This window comes from Acanthochromis polyacanthus, chromosome 13 (assembly GCF_021347895.1).
Source record: "Acanthochromis polyacanthus isolate Apoly-LR-REF ecotype Palm Island chromosome 13, KAUST_Apoly_ChrSc, whole genome shotgun sequence".
Taxonomy (NCBI): Eukaryota; Metazoa; Chordata; class Actinopteri; family Pomacentridae; genus Acanthochromis; species Acanthochromis polyacanthus.
This window is the reverse complement of record NC_067125.1, coordinates 8,101,350-8,110,751: the sequence shown is the minus strand read 5'-3', so window position 1 is coordinate 8,110,751 and position 9,402 is coordinate 8,101,350. Positions and strand designations below refer to the sequence as shown.

Genomic DNA, 9,402 nt, shown 5'->3' with positions numbered 1-9,402 from the left:
AATATGGAGTCATATTTTCATTTTGGGGGTGAAAACGAAAAAACGAAAAAACAAACCGTTTCCTGGTTTTTTGTTTTTTTGGTCAAAACGAAAAAACGAAAAAACGAACCGTTTCCTGTTTTTTTGTTTTTTGCTCAAAACGAAAAAACGAAAAAACGGCTTGTTTTTTTGTTTCTGCTTGTGTGTTTTACAGCCGGGAATCAAACGGATAAAACGTACCTTGTCCGTCTCCAACACTATTCTTTACAACATCACAATGTCCTTATTTGCAATATTAAATATCAAGCAAGTTAGTGTTCACAGATATCTAATCCTCATGAATAAAGAATAATTATTGCACTGTTATCTGCAAGTTTGTTATTCACAGTATAACATAACTTGCCAATTAAATTTTAAAAATGCTTTGATTTTCATTTTATATTTACAATAACGAGAAAATAAAATCAGTAAGAGACAGAAACGAAAAAAAAGGTCATTTTTTTCATTTTCTGAGACCGGAAGTAGTCATCAGCAAGGGTGGGGCCAAACAGAGTGCTGTGCATAGACTGTATACCAGCAGACACTGAAAGGACTCTGATTGTTCAGTAAGTGTTTATTTTCGTATCGGTGCCGCTTTTACTGCAATTTATATGCAGCTGCAGTGTCAGATATAATGTGTGCCATACACTCAAGATGTTGGTGGAGTTTATTTCAGTGTGTGCTGACCAGAGAAGAAAGTTAGCATCCGGTAAATATTAGCTTCATTGTCAGCGATGCTAACCGATCTAGCTGCTCAGTTGTAGCCTGATTAAAGCTAACGTAGCATTAAGCTAACGATGTTTGTGTTGTTTCATGTAAACAGCTGAAGTGTGTTGTTTTGCTGTAATGTGGTACATTTAGTTAATAAAACTGTCAGTGGAGAAGCTGGTTCACATTAATGTAATGTTTAGAAAACCTACTGTAAATGTGATTAAAACAGTAAGGTTAAGGTTCTGTGTTGTCAGTAGTCCTGAATATCTACTGAGTCTCTGAAGTTAAACTGGAGAAAACAGTAAATCTACTCTCTAGTCGTTAACATTGTTTAATGACTGATTCACATGTTGTAGTACGTATTCCTGCAGTGTAGATTAGAAAAATCACCTCACGGAATGTGTCCAAAGTAATGAAGTACACTACAGTTATTACATTTAAATTCCACCACAGATAAGATGGATAATAAAATCCTCTCTCCTAAAGCTAAAGTGACGACAGGCCTTTCTGTCTTTCTGTGTTTGGAAAATGTATATGACAGAGGAAATCTTTCGAGGGATACTTTAAAATAAACCTCTGCTGTTGATGCTGATGCTGTGACGTCTGTCTTCATCTCAGGTGTCTCATGTTCACTGTGAGGATCTTCTGAGTGAAGCCAACAGAAGGAAAACCTCATCTGGATGTGAAGAAGGAGACTGAATGGATGACATCCTCAGTGAACCACTTCCTGTTTAGTTTTCACTTACAGAAGGACAGACCAACTGTTTCAGCAGTTTATTATTCTCTGTTCATGCAGACAGGTGCTCTGCTTTGGAGTGTGACGATGTCGTCGGTGATGTGGAGAGGGAAGTTTCCGTTTCACCCACAGCGTGCTTTAGGACACCCGGGTCAGACTTGATGTTTGAAATACTGACTGACAGCTCAGATTTAACTGTCTGTCGTTCTGTTTTGATGGATGTTAAATTTTCACTCAAAGCCACCAGGAGCTGGGTCTTTAAAATAACCGTCGTCTCATTACAGAGTGAAAGTAGCAGTTCCTCCTTAAGGTCAGAGACTGCAGCATCTGAGGGCCTCTTCAAAAGAAGACGTAGTTGATGAAGATAAAGATGAAGGCGTTCTGGAGCACGACCAAGCAGCCTGGAGATCTCAGGCAGCGTCTCCCTCAGGTGGGTGTCAACGGTGTTCACGGTCAGGTCCGTGGTAAAAAAACAAAACAGAAAAATTCTAGATTATAAATCAACATGTAACCAAAGCACTGTGTGTATAACACCATAGTATAGGATGTAGTTCAGGAAATGTCAAAGTATAGTATACTTTTCAAGAATAACATAGTACGGCCTGTAGTTCATAGTATAGCATGTCAGCAACAAAATAAAACCATAGATTATTATGTGGTTCAAAAAGCGGAAGTTCAATGGCAAGAAGAAGGCGTGGAGGATGATGTTGATGAGGGGTTTCTGGATGATTTCGACCCAGAAATGACTGAGGAAGATGTCGTTGCTGGGCTCAAGAGACTGGCACAATTTGAAGATGTTGATAAGATGATGTAGATGGACATCTAGTTCAACTAAGTTGAGATTGTAAAGACGAATAGAGACTGATTTTTTTTGTAATGAGAGACTGATTATTTCGATTCTAATGGTAAGCAGGTTGTAAGAGAAGAGCTCATTAAAAGAAATTGACTTCCTGAGAAGTTATATTTATTTTTTATTTTATGTAAACAACGCGAAGTACGGGCCACTAGTTTTTTGTACGGGCTACCAGAAATTTAGATTTGGCAGGAGTTGGTGGCCCATATTTTCCTGTACGGGCCACCAGAGATTTTGACGAAGCTTACACACTGTGGCAGGATGTTGTATGATATGTGGTTCAAAAAATGACAATGAACAATTCAAAGGTCCCTCTCTATCTCCCCACACATCCACCAACCATTGGAACACATCTCCAAAGTTCTGCTGAAGCTCAGCTTCCCCTCGGAAGAAGTGCTGCCAGATGAAGGAGCTTTTTGAGAGGCAGCTGGCATCGTGATTGGACGGTACTTTGGTCTGATTCAGTCCAGCTTCAGCTCCAGAGACGGCAGGCGGGACGAGTCAAAGGAGGCCGAGTAGATGAAGGCATGCAGCTGAGTACAATCCAGAAAACAACAGAGGAGGAGTGCAGTGGCCCAGAGCCAGAACAGAGTAACATAGTATGTCACTGAGAAAACATCATAGTTAGCCTTTGGTTCAAGAAAACACCATCATATACATCATATATTGTACAAATAACAAATCAAAGGAAAAAGACATACATTGTAGAATTGTAGTAATTGTGGGCTGACTGATTTACTGATTATCAATATTTTGTTTTTTACTGATTTACGGTAATAAATACATTTAAAAATGCCACTACTTTGGCTCTGAACCTGTATCTACCTGTGGTCGCTCTGTCTTCTGGAGTGATTTTATTGGTTGTACATCACGAATAAAACTCCTTTAACTTAACATCTGTAAACAAAACAAAAACGTATCAACAAAGTTTTCTGTTAGAGTTTGTGTTCTTTTAAGTTTAACTCTAAGATTTTAAATACTTTCATTTATTGCAAATTAATATCTTTTCCAAATGTCTCACTAATAATCATTATCAGCCTTAAAAACCCACAAAACACCCCTCTATACTCGACCACACTTAGTACAGTCCGGTTCCCCTTCTATAAATCTGCTTGGAATCTTCCACTTCCTGTTTGTCAAAGTGGCCTTCTACCTGGACAGGTTTTGTTGGAGCTCATGCAACAAAAATTTTGGGTTACTGCACTTTAATATGGATGGATGACACTGAATTAGAGTCTGTTTTAATGAGACTGAGTTCAGATGTGTAGCTCTGTCATTAAACAGGAAATTATTTCTCAGAATTCACAGAGAAAAGTCTGAAATGTTTGCTAGGTTAGCGTCCCACGTGTTCTTTGGCTCAGCTAAAGCTAACGCTCTCCAACTTCTGGATCTCTGGAGTTGCTTGTTGTTCGAATATCTTGCTAGAGGTGCTGAAGTTTACAAAGTCTGAGATGTTTGTTCAGAATAAGCTCATTCTCAAGTCTTATCTGAACTGTCCTCTTTTCTTTGAACTTTGTTTGAACTGCTGTTTGAGCAGCAGATCCAGACTCAGTCTCATTTAGGTAGCGATTAAACTTCAGTGTCATTCATTGATATTAAAGTGCAGTTTTTCAGATGTTTGTTGCACATGCTCCCGACCAAACCAGTCCAGGTGGAAGACAATGTGAAGAGAAGCTCCAGTGGATGAATATCGCACATTTATGTTGGAAATGAATGTTCTTTTATTGGACATTGTCATGAAAAAGTTGGAATTCTTTTTAATGATGTTCAAAACCTTGTTGAGTGTTTTGTTGATGTTGGTTTCTAAATGTTTTCTGACACTCGACTACAAAGATTAAAACCTTTTACAGCTCAAAAGCTGCAACAGTTCACACATTATCAGTTAACTTTCTGACTAAACTGAGATAAAAAGTGAAAAACTGCCTGATTCCTGCATCATGAATGTAAACTGAATATATTTGGGTTTGATTCAGAATATTTATTGTCATTGTCACAGAACGGAAATCAAAACAAGAAATGAATTACTGGAGAAAACAACAGATTAATGGACAAAGACAGTGTGTTTTCCAACATGTACGGCTGAATTATTCCAACATTGCAAGATACATACAATTTCAATTTTATTTATATAACGCCAATTACAGGTCAAATTTTCTCAAGACACTTTTATATTTTTTTCATTTAAAATATGACAAAGTAAGAAATGTAAACCTCTTGACTAATCCAATTTATTATTTGGTTTTTAAGAGACTAATCGACAATTAAAATAACTTTCTCCACTAAAACTAATAAACATGAGGTCAAATAGAAGGAACATTTTATATCCTGCAGTCCCATGATGACAAGAATAAAGTTTCTCAACAAAAACTAAATCTGCTGGTGGATTCCATTAAAGTCCTAATTCATGATAATACAGTGATAATACTAAAGGTTTGTGGTGCTAAAAATCTCAAAGTAAAGATATTAAGTTGAACATCTGGATGGAGGTTGATAAAAGTTGTCCTCCCTTCATTTCTCTGGAGCGACTCCATGGATTTTAGGGATGCTGGTTAAAGACCTGCTCTTCTAGTCGTCTTCCTTCTAGTCGCTGTAAAAAGTCACTCCATCCTCGCAGACTTCAACACCTCTTCATGACAAGTTCTCTGCCTCCAACCTGGTGGAAACTCGACAAACTCGGGGAAACCTGTTGAGACTCAGATTTTCGAAAAACTCATCGGGCGGGAGAAGGTGTGGTGGGCGGTGGAGGAGTAGAGGGGGGCAGTTGGGGGAGGTGGGGGAGTAGAGGGGGGAGGCCACCACCCACCTCCCCGCCTACTCTCCGCCCTGACTCCACCCAGACTCCACCTTGGCTCCACCCATGTGGTCACTTGGAAACTACGATGTCAAAGGGATGACGAATTTATATTTTTTTATCTGATCTGTAGCTCAGTGAGTTAAGGATATACCTATGGAGCTGCAGGTTGCCGGTTCAAGACCAGACCCTTCTTAAATTTCTTGAAAATCCTGACAAAGACCAAGAAAGAAAAGTGCTGGGTCTTGAACCTACTACCTTCTACTTGGTAGCCTTTCTTCTTACCCCCTGAGCTACTTGCTCAGATACTAATTCTTCTTTTTTTTGCGCATTTATCATCTGTTTTTTGCCATTTTCAAGTTTTTTTTAAAACTCGAGTCTCGACTCGACCGTTTTTCTCAGGGGGTTGGACTTCAGCCTTTGTGCTGGAGGGTTGAACCCTCAGTTCCAAGACTTTCCAAAGCCTCGAGACCTCCGAAGTCCTCAGGACCTGAGCTTTTACACAGTCTGAGGGCTGAAATTTTCTAAGTCCCACAGTAGATCTCTGTTAGATTTAACTTTCAGACAGTCCAAGGACTGATATCTTCTAAGTTCCTGAGCAGTTTTCTGTTAGTTTGAACATTTCGACAGTCTGAGGGTTGAAATTTAAGAAGTTCCTGAGTAGATCCCTGTTAGTTTGAACCTTTAGACAGTCTGAGGACTGAAAACCTAAAATTTCTTGAGTACTCCTCTGTTAGTTTGAACTTTGTGGTTAACAGAAGCCTTAAAACTTGTGACCATGAGTCTTAATTTCACATTTAGACCATCGATTTGAGTTCTTCTCAGATCTTCACCTTTAGAAATCCTGAACCAACTTTGATTCTCTTCGCTGAACAATAAAGTTTGTGGAGATCAGAAGGTAGCATTAGTTTGATCGATGCCTTCAACTACTAGTAGACTTTATCTGGAAAGCAGTTTTCTGAAATTAGCTCTTAGTAAATCTGTCTACAATCAAACCAAGAACATAGAAAGAGGAAATGTTTGAAGAAACAACTTGATGTTTTCATTTCAGACTAGAAAACGCTTTAAGACCTTTATCTGTTTTTGCTCTTTTTGATCGTTTTATTGTCTCTTCTGTTTAATTTGATCTTCTAAAGTCTAACTGGTGTCTTTTCAAATGTTTTGTCTTCAGTTTGATTCTTCTTAAATGTTTAGTTTTACTCTTTTCTCACCTTTTATTCTAGTGTCTGATTTGACTCCAAAATGTTGTCTTTTTAATGTTTAATTGTTTTTTCAAATATTTTAATCAGCTTGCTTGAAAAATTTCCTTTTCCTTTTTAAATGCTTCATTGTATTTTCAGTTTAATTCCTATTTAAAGTTTTATTGTCTTTAAAATTGAAATTTCTCATTGAATATTTATTTTTTTAATTAAATGTTTTATCTTTTTGAAGGTTTAATAATCTAATTAGATGTTTTGTATTTTTTTATGTTTAATGTTCTTGTTTAATTGTATTTTTAAATGTTTAATTAAAACATTTTCTTTAATGTTTAATATTTTTGTCTAAAAATGTTTAATTTCACAATTACATGTTTTGTATCTTCTGTTTAATTATCTAATTAAATGTTTTGTCTGTTTAATAAAATTTAATTGTATTTAGTGTTTAATTTTCTTTTTAAAATTTTCTTGTATTAAATGTTGTTTTCCTTTCATTTAATTGCTTTTTTAAATGTAGTTTGTTTCTTTCATCTTTTTTGTCAAGATTTTACCCCCAACCTTAAAAATGAAAAACCCTGAAATCACAATGAAAATATTTCTGTTGTCACAATCATGAGTTAGTCAGTTATTCAGTTTATCAATTCAACTTTATTTGTTTAAAACCTTTCACACAGATGACAAAACTAAATAAGCAAAGAGAAAAAAAACTGTGATTGAAACTCAAAAACATTTTAAAAATGATTTAACATGGTAATAAAATATGTTGTGTCCAGGGGATGGAGGGAGTTTATTGAAGTCTTCTTGGTCTCACATGGTAAATCATTTAAAATAGAAACTTGGTATTCAGTCTAAGGAAACTGCACAGCGACAGAAGAACCAACAATATCTCCTGTTTTCTCCATTAATGAGTCGACTCTTCTGGTGCTTTCAGACCAAAGAACTACAGACTCTTCACAACCTGCTCAAACTCTTGGTACAGGACCTCACCACACGAGTCAAGGAGGTTTCTTTCTCTCTACTATGAAGCTCACCTTCTCCTGCTCAAACTGCTGACAAATGTTTCTGCTGCTCTAAAGTCTGGTCTCCAGAACTTCCTAAAAACTCTCAAAGTCTCTTCTGCTGCAGGTTTCTTTGTAGAACTGTTCCAGAAAACCTCACTAAACCACATGGAGGGGCCTCAAGACAGTCGTCCAAATGAAACCGTACAAAAAACAATCTAGCACAACCCAAACGCTAAAGTCTCCTGCAGCCTACCAGAGAACCTCTTTAAACAGAGAATCAGGACAGGAACTCTTACCTTCTGGACAACCAACGTTGGTTCACAAACAAGAATACAGAATGTCTCTGACCAAAAACCTCTAAAGACTCACTACAGCCAAGATAAAGACACAACTCAGCTGCACCAAATCCACTAATCACTGCACACATTAGCACCATGTGCTAACTGTGGCTAAAGAACCACATTTACCAAGACAACTATCCTGTACAAAGCCCTAAAACTCACCAAGAAACACATTAAAGAGGATTTTACTACTGGAAGCTGCAAGCCAACGCCTAAAGAACAAACTAAAGCAACAGAGCCAAACCCGGTTCGGTGGTAAAGAGAAGCAGAGGAAATGTTTGACTGCAGACATAAAGCAGGAAGACACTGAGCTGCTCAGGTGTTCCTGATAACACCAAGCAGCCACCTGGACAGCCAATAGGAACACAGCTTACTGGAAGTCCAGAGGGCTGGCTTAGTGAAGTAAATTTAGTTTAAAGTTGAAGCAGAAAGTTAACAAGGAAAGTTGAAAAGCACCTTCTGATCCCTCAAATCTTTGAGTTTTCACACAAAGAATGCCTGAACATGTCAAACTGGTTCCATAGTAGAACCATCATTGTAAAAATGTCATAGTATGGTGTGTGGCTCAAAAAACACATTTCAACCTGGCTGTTTAGGGTTGCCGAGGAGCGACACAAAAACAGGACAAACACTGGTTTCCAGGCGGTTAGGCGGCTATTTATTTGAAAGAGTAAGTTTACAACAACACGTGAGCAGAAAAATCACAAAGTCTGTCTTTAGTTCGGCTGACAATATTAGTTTTGTCTTTTTTATTGACCAAACTTTTCAGGAAGTAGATGAAGAATAAAAGTTCTCATGTAGAAGTCCAAAGTATTTTGGATGCTTGTGGAGAGTTTAGTCTTCATGCTTCATAGCAACATTTAATAAACCTAAAGCTTCCCTGTTGGCTCATTGGTGGAGTTTGGTCCTGAGCATCTGAACCTTAAATCCAGTCAGAGGACCATCTTCAGTCAGAGAACTTCAAGACCTTCCATCGGCTGGACCAGATGTGGCATCAGCTCCGTCTGAACATCTGGATGACAGGAGAAAAGACAGAAATCAAACACAGATCACATAAATACAATTTATTCACTTTCATCATTTGATAAAAACAGCATGAACTTTATTAAAACTGGACAACATCAGTAATGAAAGTAAATGTTTTTATCTCATCCTATTCCCTTTCAATTGTGGGCTTTGTGTATTTACTATCCTTTAATGATAAAAAATAAAATGGGTCACTACTATCGTTTGGGCATAGAAAGTATTGGAACTAATGCTTGCTTGTTCACTCTGTTCCAACAGCTCACCTGTTCCTTCCATACTGACAGCAGTAATTCCCTCATCACTACTGGCTCTGCCTCTGACACTAAATCACATTTTTAAAATCCCCTTTCCCCTTTTTACAAAGCCGTCAGGTCAGTTTCATGAATGTAGAGCTGAATCATCTTCTCACATAGAGCAGGTCTACACCAGACTCTTCATTATATTCATTCTCATAATATTCACTCAATGAACAATCCTACCTCCCACTCTGGACTTGTGGCTCTTGGCTGCTGCTTGGTTCTGGATCTTTCTTCTGACTCTGAGGGGCTACAGGACAAAGTTTCCCAGTTATGTGGTCACATCATATGATTATTTAAAATATATAACGTTATGTTTTACGCCACAAAGACACACAATTAATTGACTTGATAACTAACTTGAAGGTTGTTTTGCAAAGTTCAACAAAGTCCGTATCCGTTTCCTCGGCCTCATTTGTCATTTCAAACCGCA

The 9,402-nt window shown here is 37.7% G+C and overlaps 1 long non-coding RNA gene across 1 annotated transcript; it reads left to right on the top strand.

The window, feature by feature from the left end:
- The first annotated feature begins 242 nt into the window (after positions 1 to 242).
- On the top strand, positions 243 to 4,047 carry LOC127536816 (uncharacterized). Its single transcript, XR_007946016.1, has 3 exons — positions 243 to 584; positions 1,348 to 1,616; positions 1,750 to 4,047. It is a non-coding gene; the product is annotated as an uncharacterized LOC127536816 (long non-coding RNA).
- Positions 4,048 to 9,402: the final 5,355 nt, after the last annotated feature.